Source organism: Haliotis asinina, chromosome 1, assembly GCF_037392515.1.
Source record: "Haliotis asinina isolate JCU_RB_2024 chromosome 1, JCU_Hal_asi_v2, whole genome shotgun sequence".
NCBI classification, from domain to species: domain Eukaryota; kingdom Metazoa; phylum Mollusca; class Gastropoda; order Lepetellida; family Haliotidae; genus Haliotis; species Haliotis asinina.
Window position 1 is genome coordinate 95879186 of NC_090280.1, and position 16741 is coordinate 95895926.

The following is a 16741-nucleotide window of genomic DNA, read 5'->3' on the forward strand; positions in this document are numbered from 1 at the left end:
GCTGTGTGTGGGGAAGATGAAGGTTCAGTGTCTTCAGTGGATTTATCATAGGCAATAGCGGCGTTCGTTGTCACAGACGACGTGGTGGCAGTAGCTGAAACAAATGTAGTGGTAGTTACAGATGTTGCAGTAGTTGCGTCAGTAGCAGTAACCGCAGTAGTGTCAAGTGTTGTGGCAATTGCAGTGGTAGTGCTGGTAGTAGTAGTAGCTGTAACATCGCTGATATCAGTAGTAGTAGTAGTAGTAGTAGTAGTAGTAGTAGTAGTAGTAGTAGTAGTGGCAACATCCTCGGTTGTGGCAACAGATACTGTAGCAGCATCAACGGTCGTAGTTGTAGATGTCGTACATTTATGACCTTTGTCTGAACTGTAGGTTGTTGCTGATGTTCCTCTGGACGACCGAGTGACAACTGAAATGTTTAATCGACATCCAGTCATGAAATATTCCAGCGTCCTTCAGAAACTTTACACAAATTTACCGAAGCGCAAACATGAAATGATCATGGTAACTAGTTTGCTAACTGAAACTTACAGCTGAAACAGTTTCGAAATCCATATGGGTTTGTCTGGTCCGGATAGCTGGTACACCTAAAAGGATCCTCATCAAAGTACAGAGTGCATAGGTCATGCATGTGCTTGTAGATCCAGCAAAAGTTGTCATATTGCATCTCAGTATTGCACAACTCTTCACAGTCCTCTTGTTTCTCCACATTGCTGTAAATTGATATACTAGTAATCGTAGTTTCACATTTAGTTGTGCCATATGTATACACACACGTACCTGCAAGAAACAGAAGAAGTCGTTGAAGAGTCTCATACAGAGGACCTGAAGCCTATGATATGTAAATTTGAACTCGGTCATTCAGTACTGTTGATCACACTGAACATTGGCTATCAGATACGTTGTTACTTTTCATTTAAGTACTGTATGAAAAACATTTTATTTCAAAGGAAGTACGGACAGATAGATCATCTAATGATCCAATCCAATCGCTGAGGATTTCATCTTTGATGAGCTTTCCTCCTACATCGAATGTAATGTCGAAAAGTGTTCCACAAAATAAACGTAGAGAGAGAAATTGCCTTTGAGGTTACTGATTTATAAGTAAGTGTTAAGAAAGCAGAAAAAATGGTCACTGACTTTCACGAACACAGTTACCATCACTATGTGCTGATAATCCATAAACATTCGTTCATGATTAAGTCGAATTCGCACAACTGTTTCCACTAACAATATCCCTTTCTTGGAGTAATTAAAAACGATAAAATATACTTCCATAATCAAAATAATTCGTCAAGTGTAATAAAAACTGAAACCACATATAATCTCAACCTACGTTTCTAGACTATTGCGGAGTCATACGTGCAGGTAAAGTCTTCTTTAAAAGCAAGCAAATCAATGATCAAACATCAACAAAAAAGATGCATCACGACCATATATCTTCAACCTTCTGACAAGACAAAAAAACCTTTCCTTTACTTATTAATGTAACTTACAAATCGTAATCAACACTGTATGAAATGTAATGTTATATCATATAAATGAAATTGCAATTGATATGAATACTTGGCACCATTATAACTATACACATGCACAAACTAGTTTTGGGAATCTGCTACTTTGGATACTCAGTGGTAATCATAACGAGATCTAGGACTGTTTTAAGCCGATGTTGTAAACTTAAGTCATGCAAATGTTGTCTCAAAGCATGTCTATCTTATGTCCAAAACAATCTAAGCAAATTTATCAGCGACCAGGAGTTGCGTGTTTATAAAACACTGAAAACTGTAATGACATCAACATGCCATATCAGGTGTCATACAGACGTCGTATGACGTGCAGAGTCTATTGCAAAACAGAAACATCAGCAACGTGTGTATGATCCACGCACATTGACCACAGATTCAACCCTACGTCTCATACTCACTACAAGTTGTTGAATGGTTCTCTGGGGCAAACAGTTCCATTCTTCTCGAAGTGCGGCATTAAGTTCAGCGAGATTTTGAAGTGGGGGTTCGCGATATCTGGCTTTCCGTCCAAGAATGTCCCCGAGATGCTCTATTGAAATCCAATGCTCGCCAAGAAAGAGTATGAATAACCCCTTGACGCATATGAGCCAAAACTGCACGAGATCTGTGTGGTCTGACATTGTCGTCCATGTACACATGTCTTGTTCTAAGAGGATGGTTGTCAAAATGAGGGACTACCACTGGACGAAGAACTGCATCTTGGTATTGTTGGCCATTCAAGTTACCACGAATTCTCACGATCGGAAGTTTGCACTCGAAGGAAACGCAATCCCCTAACATTACAGACCCCCACCACAGGCTAACATCTTCTGGATGTTCCTTGGTGCAAATCTGGTATTACTTTGCCTCCAGGCACGTACTCGACCGTCAATAGTTCGTAGCAATATTCGACACTCGTCAAACCAATGGATCTTTCTCCAGTTTGCCAAGTTCCATCGCATGCGAGCACGACACCAGATCAAACGATTCCGCATGTGTCTCTCAGTCAGTTGAGGACGTTTTACTGGTCTTCTGACAGCTTAACCAGCCATTCTGAGGCGACGCCTTACGTTCATCGTAGAGAGTCTCTCATGGGTACCCCACTGCATTCGTAAATCTGTTGAAGTGGCAAAGGGATTTCGTCTGACTAACCTGAGAAGACGGCCTACCAGACCTATGCCTGTCATTGACAGCATTGGTTTGATTATGTTTGGCAACTAAACGGGTGATGACGCTGTGATGACGACCCATTTGCCTTGCAATGACCCTGTATGACATGCCAGCTTTTTACATGCCCATCACCTGTCATCTCCTAGTGGTAGTTAACTTTCTCATCACCATGACTGATATTCTAACTCTAAAGTGAAAGGAGAATCTCACAACAGGCCGGTTAAACCAACTGTGCGAAAGTTGATTTAATTTCAAGATTCAGATGGTAGGGAAATGGTGTTGCACGTGCAGAACGTTTTCCATCTCATATCTTGACAATCTTAGGTTCAAGAATCTATGGAAGGCTAATTCAGTCATAAACATTTATAGTTTGTATTTCTGTCCTTCAGTTGTGAAATCAAGACACTATGAAAATAGTGGCGCTTAACGTTTGTGCATGTGTATATATTTCTTTATACAAAAGATACAGATCTCCAATGATTTCAATACAAACTCCTTCATCATATTTTGCCAACAAATTGTTGTCTTTTAGGAATGAAATATACTGATCATAACCAATGTAGCTATTGCTTAAATTCTATAGAAACAACACTTCCTCTCTTCTGATTGTTGCAAGGTGACCCATATATGGCAGAAACTCAACGATTGGCTTAATGATAAACTGGATGTAAATTTCGTTTTCACAACACAACAAATTCTTCGTGGATTAAAAGACCCAATTAATGCCAAACTCACTCTTTTCAAAACCATTATTTTTTAATTGAAAAACATTCGGAAAATGCCAACATCCCAGTTCATGTTGAAACGGTTTACTCAGTGGAACAATTTAAAGAAATATGCAGCTATTTCAAGCTCCAGAATCGACGGGTTTTTTACAAATTCTGGTAGGCATGTCACAACCTGTCCAACGTCTGATTAGTTTGCATTGCCATTGTTACATGCTCTGTATTACCAAAGCTGACTTCCTCAATTGATCTCTCTCCTGTAAAATGGTATGAAAAATAAAACAATTCGGATCCAATGTACGATTCCCATAACTCAATGAGCATGTGTTAACTGTCAACTGTTCTCAGATGGATTCTTCACTAACCGGTGTCTTTCTCACAGAGATACTGATGCTTGCTGCTGCATGAGTCAGCCATCCACAAGAAGGTGCCCGTGTTCATGTAGACACATGAGTTTGTGTCTTGATCCTTTGGTTCACCGCGCTGCCACCTTGTGAAGGAGGAATTCAAGGCAGTGCAGTCATCCCAATGGAAGTTATCCTGAGAGTCCTCTTGCTTGCTCAAACCAATCCATATGCCGCCATTACTGCTAAAGGAATATCATATGATGTGTATATTATACCACAGAGGGCACATGAATTTTAGAAATGTGAAAATAAACAGAAACTCATAGCACGACTAAATGCAGCGAAATGCATATGAGGGAATGCATCAGTTTTGTTGGAGCATAACTATTGCAATTTGACATCATTATATCATCCGGGTTTTTTCTTTCTTTTTGTCTTTTTGTTTTGTTTTGTTTTGGGGGGATTATTTTTGTTCATTTTCTGTCTTCCTTTTTCTTGTTGTTTTGTTTTGGTTTTTTATTTTTTATTTATTTTTTATTTTATTTTTATTTATTTATGTTTTTTATTTTTTTATTTTTATTTATTTTTTTTTATTTATTTTTTTTATTTTTATTTTTTTTTGGGGGGGGGGGGTGTTTGTTGTTGTTGAAATATTCCAACTACATGGCCGCGCATTTTTGACATCAGTATCCTCCCAAACATCCCTGTATATGCTACACAGTCATACCTTACCAAATTACTTCTTTTACGCATTTAAAGATTAACACCCTCACTCACTCGTCACGGGTAGACTTTGGTTATATTTCCATTTACCAACAACAGTTTAGATACAATGTCCGTGTTCGTACGTAAACGTCACTAACTTTCATAACTTCAGGATTTCATCTCACCTGAAGTTGCCACGCCAGACCGAGAACAACTACAAACAGTGGTGCAAACCGAAACCGTCTCATTAACTAATTCTGACAAAATACTTTTCAGCCGATCCGAATCCCTGATGTGAAAGTGTAGAGAGACTCTACAAATAACTATGGTTACATTGAGTTCACATTCCTTATTTCATGAGAAAATGGTATTTACAAATTAATTGTAATTTCAAACTTAAATAAAATCGCTTTTCTACAGTTTAAGTCGAGGTTTAAGCAGCATGTCACAGACTGCCACTGTTTGATAAGGTCGTGCAATGATTTACATTTCATCTGGCTAACTGCTTTCACTGGTTATGTGTTCTTTGCGCCTATTCAGTGTATTTTGTGTAACGTACAATGCGTATAACAGCAAGTCCGTACCAGACCGCCAAACTTATTTAGCAGTGGAGCTTCGTTTTGAGATTTCGACGATTTCCAGATTTCCGTTTGTGAGAGCAGGTAACACAACGAGTTTGCAAGGATTTTAGGGGGCATAGTGTTGTAATATACAAGTAATTATATGTATCAAACAAAACTTATTAATATTAATATATCCAATATTCACAAGATTCTGGACTGGTAATTGTACTAATTTGCGCAATAGGACGGAATCCGGTCAGCAGTTAACGAGACTGTTGTGTAATCAATGTTTTGACTTGTGGTTCTAACCGATGCTCACATCCATTGAAGACGAGATCAGCATTTCTTCCAATGCTTCCAGTGGGCATAATCGGATGCATTCTTGAAGAGCATTCGGGTTCAACAAAAGCACTGTGGTTTTCGCAAGTTTTGGGTTATAAACCGCGGAACTATGCCCACACAGAGTACATTCATTTGTTCACCTGAAAGTATTCGGGAACGTGTGGTATATATGTAAAACTAGGGACTTGTATCAGATATCATTTTTGCCAATGATACATCGAATTTGGAAATTACATCCACAAATTTAGCATAAAATTTCTCGAAAGCTTTCCTGAGGCCCTCAATCCTTGATTAAACAGCTTCTGAGCAAGAGTGACATGACGCTCTTTAGAATCCTGATAAAAAGAGCATGATCAACTGTACTTCAAAAGCTGTGAAATGTAAACACCAAAAGCTGAAACTTTTGTAATATTGCTAGACATGAAAAGGGCGTTGACTATTGGAAAGTTGAATTCATCCGTTTTGTCACTCAGCATGTGGAGATTTTTTGTCACTCTGAATATTTATGTATAGATCTAAATATGAAGCAGTTGAGGTGGTCTCACTTGCCTCCCTAATTTCAAGTTCAGCTGGGTTAATCAGTGGAAAACAATTGGCCATTTGATGATTATAGAACGACATTAAATCATCGATGTCCCGGAGCACGCTTGGTGCCCATAGGGATTCCTACTTGTTGGTAAAATGCATTACCCCCAAATGTCACAAAGATCTTATCAATGAGAAAGTCTAGCATTTCACATTTTCTCGGTAAAACTTCAAATGACATCTGCATTAATTTTTGGCAAACTGGCCTGGACCTCTGAAACAAATCCCAGGGGTGTGGAAAAATGAAATTGCCTACTCGGAAAATGTAATATATTTCTTCTGATATTGGTCAACCATTCCGAGTATTGTGCATGATACATACCTGTTGACCTACGTTAACCCAATACTGTGTTATTCTTTTGTATAAACGATATATTATTTTGTTCACATATAGGCTGAAGGGGGTTATATCTTATTGTTTGTTAGTTGGGGTTTTCTTTCGGTGATGTCTTACGTCACAACATTCCAGCTCCATAGCGTTTCTCTGTAAATAATCGAGTCTGGACCAGACACTTCAGTGATTAAAAGCATGAGGATTGGTCCACGTAGTTCGGAAACGATGACATGTGCCTACCAAGTCAGCTAGCCTAACCACCCAATCCCATTAGTCGCTTCGAACAACAAGAATGGGGTACTGAAGAACACTTATTACCAGGATTTTCGCAGGATATCTTGTACTTCCATTTTAATTATTCTGCTTCAAGATCAGAACGGGATTGAATTTAATTTTGAATGTCATTGTAAGACAGTTCATGTTAAAATAACGGAACACATATCAATTACAAGAAACACGTACTGAGAAAAGAAGAAACTTCAGGTCTGTAATCCAATCTGTTTTCACTGATGTATGTCTGAGAGGAGTTCCCAATCGGGATTCGCGATCAAGAACGGATAATTCATTAGCCCTTGTCACTGAAAGAATGCTTGCAGTAAGCTGACTAATGGGCGCGAACAAAGGAATACGTACACCTTGTCAGTGACTGAAGAGGAGTTAACCAATGCAGCCAGCGCTTTCAGTGTTGTTGGGCTGTCAACATGCAGCAGGTGGTAGCCCTGACTATTGCACACCTTCCACGCATCGCTCCATGCCCTTGCGTCAGTGAACAACTGAAACATCTTGCCCGTCAAAGTCTGACACTTGCCTCCTGGAACATGACGGGGAAAGGTGAGATAATAGTCTTCAAGTAAGTAAGTAAGAAGTGAGTGTTCACAATTATTTTTACAGCATTCCTTTATCAGAACCTGTCTACATAATGTGACAGGACAGCCCGAACTGATGCGGGTCTCTAGTTACAATGCTTAACAGAACAGAACTTTTATTACTTTTCAGGCCACTATCCGTGATATATAAAGTGCAATGAACAATATTATTCAAAATAGATGCATGGTGGTAAGACAGTTGACTGTATGTACATACTAGCTGAAGTCAGTACTTATAAGTCCATTGTACAAGCCACCAAGAAATGATAGAGCTATGTGAGAGCATTACCTCTAAAGGAAGCTACCAGCAGGTAAGTAAGCAGTCCAATAAACTCTTTCATCTGGGGGGAAAAAAAGATGTCAGAATTGTGAGATAAAACAAATTTTTAAAAACAGCAACATTAAACGTGTGATGCATATTCAAATTTAGCAATAGGGGTTGACCCAAAATGTGTCTCCACGAATCTGAACACGAATGTGATATGATATGATAAAGCTTCCATTGAAATTCTACCAACCTCGATCTCTCGTTAAGGTGAACTGTCCAGCGCCACTTTAAAATGTGGTTTTGCTCTGGCAGCGTGAATGGTAAATAATGCTGCTTCACACACTGAGATATTTCACTTATTTTGGTTAAAATCTAAGAAACATGATCAATGTGGCTGATGTGGATAACGAGTTTTCTCTATTAAATGGTAAGGAAGCAAAACAACAAAGCTATGCAAACGATTGATGTGCACGCTTCCGACTTTACAATGAATCTCTCCAATTATTTTCAAGAAACCCTTGTCACGCCGTGGATATTGGTCTTTTGCCTCTGTAGTCAGGATGTTAAATATATAATTTAACCTCACTGGCGTTGTCAGAGAAAAGGCGATAGCAAACATTTTGTATTACCGTAGCTACTCAATATGTAGCTGTGTACTCAACGTGTAGATTGTATAAAGGCTTCTGTGTAAGCTTGGACAAATGCTTGCACTCGAGAAGTAAAAAGGAACGCAGTATGCACTTATGGCAACTTGAGTGAGTATTCTATCCATGTAATACTCTAGGACAATCCAGAAAAGTGGTGCACATTATTGTCCTGTAATTTTTGCAGAGAGTTCCAACTGCATTTCGTTCGTGTAAATTAAAAATAAATATTGCAACATTATTTGCCACTTTATGTCAAGCTTCCCAAAATATGAGGAGCTAAGCCCTTGAGAATAGCTGATCTAAGCAGACACTTAGTCGGTCATCGGCCAATAGGATCAGGCAGGACAGTCAAGCATTGGGAACAGGCAGGAAGAGAGCGACAGACCAGCGGAAAGGCAATCCAGGAACAAGGAGAGACGGGCGCTGACCAGGCAATCCAGTTCATCTGCTGCTCAAGTCTCAGAATAACTTGGCCACCTTTTCCAGGTAGTCTCTGTCAGTAAACACAATGTTATGTCTACTAGCTGACTCTGAAACAAATCATCACAGTGGGGGAAAGGTGTGCACATGTGGGCGTTACGTTGATAACTTGATGGTCAGTATTCTTTATCATTAACATGAAAACATAGCAAACAGTAGACAACAGTACAAAATCAGTGATACCACACAATGCAACACAAGCTCCACCCACCCTCATATCACCCACCCTTATATCAGCCAATCAGGAAATGTTGTATGGGCAGTTCGTGTCAAAAGCATGTGTTAAAATAATCAGTTGATAAAAAATCAAATACCGTGGATCACTTGAAAATGATGCATATTGATCCTATACCATTCAAATAAGTCTTAGGTATTACATTTTTGCGAGGATACCACTAGCCAGTGTCAATGCATATAAGAACAAACGAAGGAAATTGTCCTTTCCTTTAATTCTCTTCATCATTATGTATCTTCCTTGATCATTTCCATTTTATCAGTCTTGTAAATCCAATATCCCTACTTGTATATATACAGACAGGAAACCAGTCGTTAAGTGTTTGGAGTATCTTTAAATGTATATTAACAGATAGTATCAAGCATCAAGAAATCTCTTTTGAATATGTATCAATGTCTTGAAAGCGTGTCTCTGCTGACACGATCTGCTAAATATTTTTTTCAACATTTACGGTATTTTCCAAGCTATTGGTGGTTCCGGTGCAAGCCACTGTGCTAAGTATTTTAATTTTCCGGAATAACTAAACACTGATGTGTGGTCAATAGTGACCATTATCCTGCAAAGAATACACGTTGTGAGTTCAATGCCTTTCAAGCCTCGGGGCCCTGGCGATTCACCAAACATACATGTTCGTCCTTAATATTTCAAATAATCCTATGACAATCCAGTCATTCAAGATGCTTTCATTTATGAAACTCCCTAAAAATTAAAAAAAAAACTCAAAAAGCCCTCTCAGTATCCCATAAGTGTATAAACAAAAGGGACAAAACACATTACACAATTTGAATGTAAATATAATTTGAAGAGAGAGTGCGTGTGCGTGTGTGTGTGTGTGTGAGAGAGAGAGAGAGAGAGAGAGAGAATCAGTATTACCTAATATACCCAATTAGTACACCAAACAAGCTTGAAGGTTGCATTTTTTAACCATCTGCTTAAATAATCGAGAACCTGTGTGTGATAATTATGTCTTGATTATTGTGTTAGACTGCGTCTTGTCTATTGTGCTAGATTACATGTTGCCGATTGTGCTGGACTAAATTTTGTCTGTTATATTTGACTATGTCGTGCCTATGGTGTTAATATAAATTATTATTTCAATATTTTATATTGACTCAATCTGAGGAGGTTATACTTATAAATGTTGAACCTTTAAAACTATTCGTACTAATTTACTACTCAAGTCACTTGAATGTCAAGGCCATCAATGGTCAATGGTGTTTATAAAAGTGTAGATCGTTTGTAGAAAATGCCTGCTTACTGTCAAAGAAATAACATGGAGATACTGCAATAGGTTTTTAGACCCGTGGAATGCCCCTACTGATCGAATCTAGTCCTACATAGTTGCTGTCAATGTGATTAGAGTTAATAAATGAATTTTAAACGTGGGTTTTCGCTGTCTTGGATGATCCATGATTTGGGCGTGAAATTACGAAAGTAACTGTTTTCGGAGTCGCGGCGTATAACTTTTGCTATAATGATCCAATTGTGACCATTTATCACACATTGTGTAGGAACATCAACTAACTTCAGATCCATGGGCCTCAACGTGACCTTCAAAATATTTCACGTGATGAAATCTCACTTGGATTGAGGAGTGTGTGGATTCGTCGTTACATCCCTTTCCTTCTCTGTAGTACAAGGGTTGTATATATACTTGAGACAGTTGTATTCCATGGACTAGCACTACCGCAGCATTGCATGAGCTAGCTAGTGAAAGCATGGATGAGACTCAGTGAGGGAGGCTAACTCCCGTTTGGGCAATAATCAATTTATTCATCCAACGATCACATTTTACCGTCTCTTGTTGTTTAACGTCGCACTTAGCAATATTTCAGCTATAAAGCGGCGGTCTCTAAATAACATTGTCTGGACCAGACAATCCAGTGATCAAAAGCATCAGAATCGATGTACGCATTTGGGATATGATGACATGTATCAGCGAGCCTAACCATCCAATCCCTTTAGTCGCCTCTTGCGACAAGCATGGGTTCCTGAAGACCAACACCAACTCCGATTTTCACGAGTGGTCACAACTGACTGACTCTTTCCAACAGAAAATGAGCGTTTACATTCAACCTCAGATACTTAGTTGAGATCTTTGTTTGGATAACAACTTAAAGCTTAGAAAGAAGGTCGACACTAAAATGTAGAATCAATGCCATTTTATTTCCATGACACTCGTCTCATTTCAGTAACCACTAACCACTTTCAGCACATTTAACAGTAGCCAAAGCGTCGCTGATAGTCTTCAAAGCTTTCCGCTTATCAGTGAAGATAAACCTGGCTTGTGATGCGACGGTTTTCAAGTTGCGTTGGTTCCGCAGGTCTGTCAAACCTACAGCATAAACAGCTGCCTTCCTCCAGAGAGACGCGGCAGCTCTGTAGAAGCTGTTGTCTTTTGTCCTTCCGTCAGTGAACACGACAACAACATTTTTGGCGTCAGTGCGGTCGCCATGTTTCTGGTTAAAGACGTCCAGGTTGGCCATCAGAATAGGTTTGAGTAGGTGTGTGGGTCCTTTGTAGTTGCCGGAGTTGCTACCAATGGCTGATAAGAGATGGGACTTGTCATGGAAGGCCTTGAGAGAGAATTTCATCTTTGCATCTTCCCCAAATACCACCTCGGCAACATGGATAGCAGACAGATCTATTCGCGTATCATTGATCAGCTCAATTTCAAATCTCTTCATTGCTTCGTAGTCTTCAGTTTTTCTCACGGACGGAGAGGCGTCTTCTATGAAGAGAAGGTCTATCTTACTTCGAGTGCATACTGTAAGAAAAAACAAATGAGTCATCAGTGACATACATAAAACTAATGGATTGCAAAGATGAGCTTAACTAAACCAAAAACTAGTCAAGGTTTCCTGTACGTAGGCGTTTTACATTATGTTTATTTGTAACCTTAGTTTCTATACTGAGCCAGCCAAAATAAACGTTTGTGGGTTGTGAAATAAATAAATTTATATAAATATAAATTCACAACGGTATTCTGTTTGAACGATCACTTGATTGTCTGGTTCGTTTGCTGTTGTGCAAAGTCATGGTTGTAAACAATTACCGGTTTCGGTATATTATGTGAAATTTTGTTTGTAACCTGTCGGGTAGGACTTCCTTTCACTTTCCTGTGTCACTTGGTGTAGTCGCTTCAATATAGTGTTCCTCTCAAAACATTAATCTCATAGAAACTATTTGGACACCTGTCGTATCCCAATTACGTAGACCGATGCTCATACTGTTGGTCACTGGATTGCCTGGTCCAGACTTGATTACTTACAGGGCCCCGCCATAAAGCTGTAAAATTCCTGAGTGCCACGTTGAACAACAATATAACTTAGCCAATAAACTATTTGGTCCTTGAAATAGGTCTCTGAACACAGTCCAGTGATTGATATCATGAACAACGCTCTACGCAAGTAGGGTATGATTTCGATCAGAGAGCCTGACCATTCGATAATGCTACACTGCTTTTGGCTTCTGGAAAACCATGCACTCGAATATGTCGAATCCTGAAACTGGGTTCTGAAACTTGGAAACCATCAGAACAAACAAATGTCGGAAACTGAAGAAACGGACATTCATTGTTCTGAGAACTATGAAAATATTTTTTGAAACCATTAAAATAAATATTCTATGTAACTTGTATACATATAATTACTAACAGCAGTGTACAATTACATCTATACGCAAATATTTACCTCCAAAAGAATTTCATATTATTATTATTTGTTAATTCTATGATAAATTACAAAAGATATTATTACCGTCGGTAATGCTGTCACCCAATTCGTTGCGTATATAGAGTACCTGGGTAGATACTATAGTATCATTTTTGTTATTGATTGAAAGCGGATGGTGAAACCATCCACTAGTTTGTAAAACTAGAAACTAGTTTCTTTTTAAAACCATGTATCCGAGAAACCACTTTTAGAACCCACAACCAGTTTCGCAATAATCGAACAGACCTTAAGGGTGCATGTTTGTCAGGGGCCAATTGCTAAACCGGAATTCCCATGGTGCTATGCGAAGACATAAATACATATTTGTAGCCATAAGAAGCAGGAATAGAGATACACATGTACCGGTCTCGCAGGATGCTCCGGTCGTTCCATATGGACACACACATGTGTAGGAGTCCTCGGCCTCTTTACAGACGCCATTATTCATGCATGGCGAAGGTTCTTTGCACATCGGTTGAACAACTTCAGAACCTGAAATCACAAAAATATCAATCTGTAATGGACATCCTTTGCACAAGCGCAAAATATTTCATTGTTAAATAGTGAAAGATCTTTTAAACGTCAATTATCATTTACATGTTTCATTTCCAAAAGAAATAGAATTGTTGCATAATTTTGATAAATGGTTCGTGGACAGGTAAATATCTCATACCTGGTAGTTTAATTGTGCAGCTAAGACTGTATGGCTGTGTGCTCAAAATGTGTTGAAGTATTATACATTATTGTCCGCACTTTGCAGCACATGCGTCCCAAAACATTAAATACAGGTAAATTAAGTTGACCGACAATTTTAAGACGTAGTATTTGTGTGAATATAAGGTTTGTCTAATTTTAAGTACCAACGACTGGAGGATAATCTAAATCCTGCTGTGTGAAATACCGCTGCGGTAACAGTGTACTTTAACCTACTCAATTGCATAAAGTATGTGAGAGGCTGGTTTAACTGTGAGTACGCACAGGTTCCATAAGAAGTTACGTATTTCTTAATACATAATAGGTACAGAAGGTTCTGGTCGAATCAGTGTGGATCAGTGGATAAAGCGTTCGCCAGTCATGCCGAAGACGAGGGTTCGATTCCACGTTGGATAACTCGTTGAAACTCGTGTCTGGTGTGTACTTGCCGTATCGTTGCTATTGCAAAAAGCGGATGTAATATTATACTCACTCACAGGTCAGTGTTGCCACATGACCTCACTCACAGAGTAACACTGCTTTATTTCTATATCATGACAGTGAGTGAGTGAGTGAGTGAGTGATCCAGGAAACAATGTCATCGAGATCACCAAACACCCGATCTACCCCAGTCGCCACTTGGGTCAAGCAGAGGCTACCGAGGTTCTGAGTTCTGAACCGTAATCCCTACGAAAAGTCCAACCCCACATGAGGACTAGTTTGGTCGTTTGTACGCATACACTTACCGCAATAGAAACCCGTGAACCATGCAGGACAAATACAGCCCAAACCTCCCTCAGTACGATTGTAATGGCATGTCGCACCGTTTTGACAAGGATTGACAGCGCAAGGGTCGTATTCTGAAATTCAGGAGCATTTAAAGACACAACGACACAATTTTTCACAATAGTTTGGCTTATATTGTATACATATTAGCGCATATGCCACTCACTTTACCTTTTTGTTGATGCAATAAAAGAGTAATAATCTCATACGATGAGCCTGAAATCGATAGCTGAACAGCTTCCAGAGAACACTTGCCATTTACGGAATGTAAATCATTGCTCCATACATAGAAAACTTCCGCAAGCAGTGTTGTGGGTGTTTGCCGAATTTTTTCAAACTCTTTCATTTGAACTCTTTAATTTAATATTGTAATCTAAAAACGAATTTTTATAAATAACTTATGAGGCAGCTTCCTTTCATCAATAATTGTTAGTGATATTCAGAGAAATGCATAATTTATATTTAGTTAAGTGTAATGTGAAACCGTTACCCTAAAACCATTGTTTCACATAATGGCTCTAAACCTAAACCGCAAATACGCGTTTGCTTGTTATTCTTGCTTTCTTTCTGCTCGTCATCCACTATCTGATTTGTGTTATGTCTGCATGTACATAATTGTTCCTAACTGGACCTTCGAAGTGAAAAATGAAGTGTCACCATGAAGCTGCACAATAAGCAATGACACATGTTTACATACCGATAGTGCACGTGGGTCCTTTGTAACCAGTGAGACACTCGCACATGTGTCCGCTGGTTGTGTTGCGACAAGAGCCCCCGGGTTGACACGGGTCTTCTAGGGGACAGTACTGGACGGGTGGCAGTGTTGTTTGGACCGGTGGCAGTGTTGTTCGGACCGGTGGCATTGTTGTTCGGACCGGTGGCAGTGTTGTTCGGACCGGTGGCATTGTTGTTCGGACCGGTGGAGGTGATGTTCGGACCGGTGGCGGTGATGGTGTATAAGTAATATAAGGACCCGAGGTAGTAGAGAACGTCGAGCCTGAAGGGACTACAAAATGCGCAAGAAACAAACACCAGTGAATGCGAGCGTCACAACATTATTGTGGAAAACATTAAATAATATATAGGGACACATTTTAAGAAGCATGTATGTATAAATATGTATATGCATGTATATATATGCAAAGTGTAAGAAACTGTAAAAGCACTCAGTCCTTTAAACTAGTGGGAGTATACAAAATGCTAGCTAGTTACACCTCTTAAACACGCGGTTACTCATACGTGCACAGACATGGGAGTAAATATCCCATGTAAATAATTTGAAAAATTATCTGACCAATGAATCTAAACCGTATAGCAAAAATACCCATGTTATGTTTTGAATTACAAACATACTTTCCAGCTGACGGAATCCAGAGGTTCCAAATATGATAAAAAGCCGCATTTGACAATTAAAGAAAGAAGGTCCGAAAAGGCAACTCATTACTATCTTATATTTTGCTACAGCCAAGCAGAAAGCCTTGTAGGTGCCGTCCGATCTGGAAACGTCAAGATAACCCGGACCATAATAATTTCGTTTAACTTAATAAACAGAAAATGCAATGCCTGAAGTTGAATGTTTCACTTTTTCAGGATTGAAAAGTCTTTGCACAATGGTGGAAAGATTCATCAGTTCCTTCACAGAACTTGATATTTTGTACTGGTATTTCTGATAAAATGTACAATAGGTAATCACTAACAGAAAGTCAATATACTAAGATTTGAATTAAATTGAATTTTAAAAGCAGTCAGAATTCCTTGTTTCATTACAACTCAAGACTATTTCAGTAGTGATGACTTGCATATGTGCTGAAATTCATCTTACCTTGTATGTACACAAGGTGTACAATTAACAGCAGTTCAAAAACTCGCATTGCCATTGTTCTGCAAATAGGTTTACTGTTATTAGAAAGGCTAGTATATGCCGATTATTAAATCACATAACTAAACCACAGCGTTGGTTTAAAAAATGTATCATGATCAGGTTACAAATGCAGTCATATGTATCACACGCACACGTACATGCACAAGGGCACATGCACACGCACACGCACACGCACACGCACACATACGCACACACAAATCTATATTCCATTGCATTTCTGTTCCACTGGAACGTCTTGATTTGTGCTAAATGAGTGGTTAATATCACACCAGGCTGTGATATATTTATGCTGCTAGTGACAGGATTTCAACTACAATTACTGAAACTTTAGATCAGTTCATCACAAAGCAGATTTCTTTTTGAGATTTAAACATATTATTTTGGAAGACTCTTAGAACAGAGGAAGCAGTCAGGACAACCTAAAATTTCGTCGTGACTTTTGTTGAAGAATGTGCAGGGGCTTCACAGTGAATCCCATTAAAAGAATTCAAACAGTGAGTGAGTGTAGTTTTCCATTGCACTCGGCAACAATTCCAGCTATATGTCGGCGGTCTGTAAAAATGGAGTCTGGGTGAGACTGTCCAGTGATCAACAGCATGGGCATTGATCTGCACAACATGGAACTAATGTCCACCAAGTCAGCGAGCGTGACCATCCTACCTCTTGCGACAAGCATAGTCGCATTTTATGGCAAGCATGGGTTGTTTTCTATCCCGGATTCTCACGGGTTCAGAATTCAAACATAGGTCTATCTTAAACAACACACTAAACGTTTCCAGTGATCTTTTTTCACGAATATATACAGATGTTATGTAGGACATGCTTGGGCATTGATCTGCACAACATGGAACTAATGTCCACCAAGTCAGCGAGCCTGACCATCCGGTCTCAT

At 39.1% G+C, this 16741-nt stretch overlaps 1 pseudogene; it reads right to left on the reverse strand.

Annotated features, from left to right (window-relative positions):
- Positions 1-11110: 11110 nt before the first annotated feature.
- Positions 11111-15844, reverse strand: LOC137284704 (uncharacterized; annotated as a pseudogene).
- Between the last annotated feature and the right edge of the window lie 897 nt (positions 15845-16741).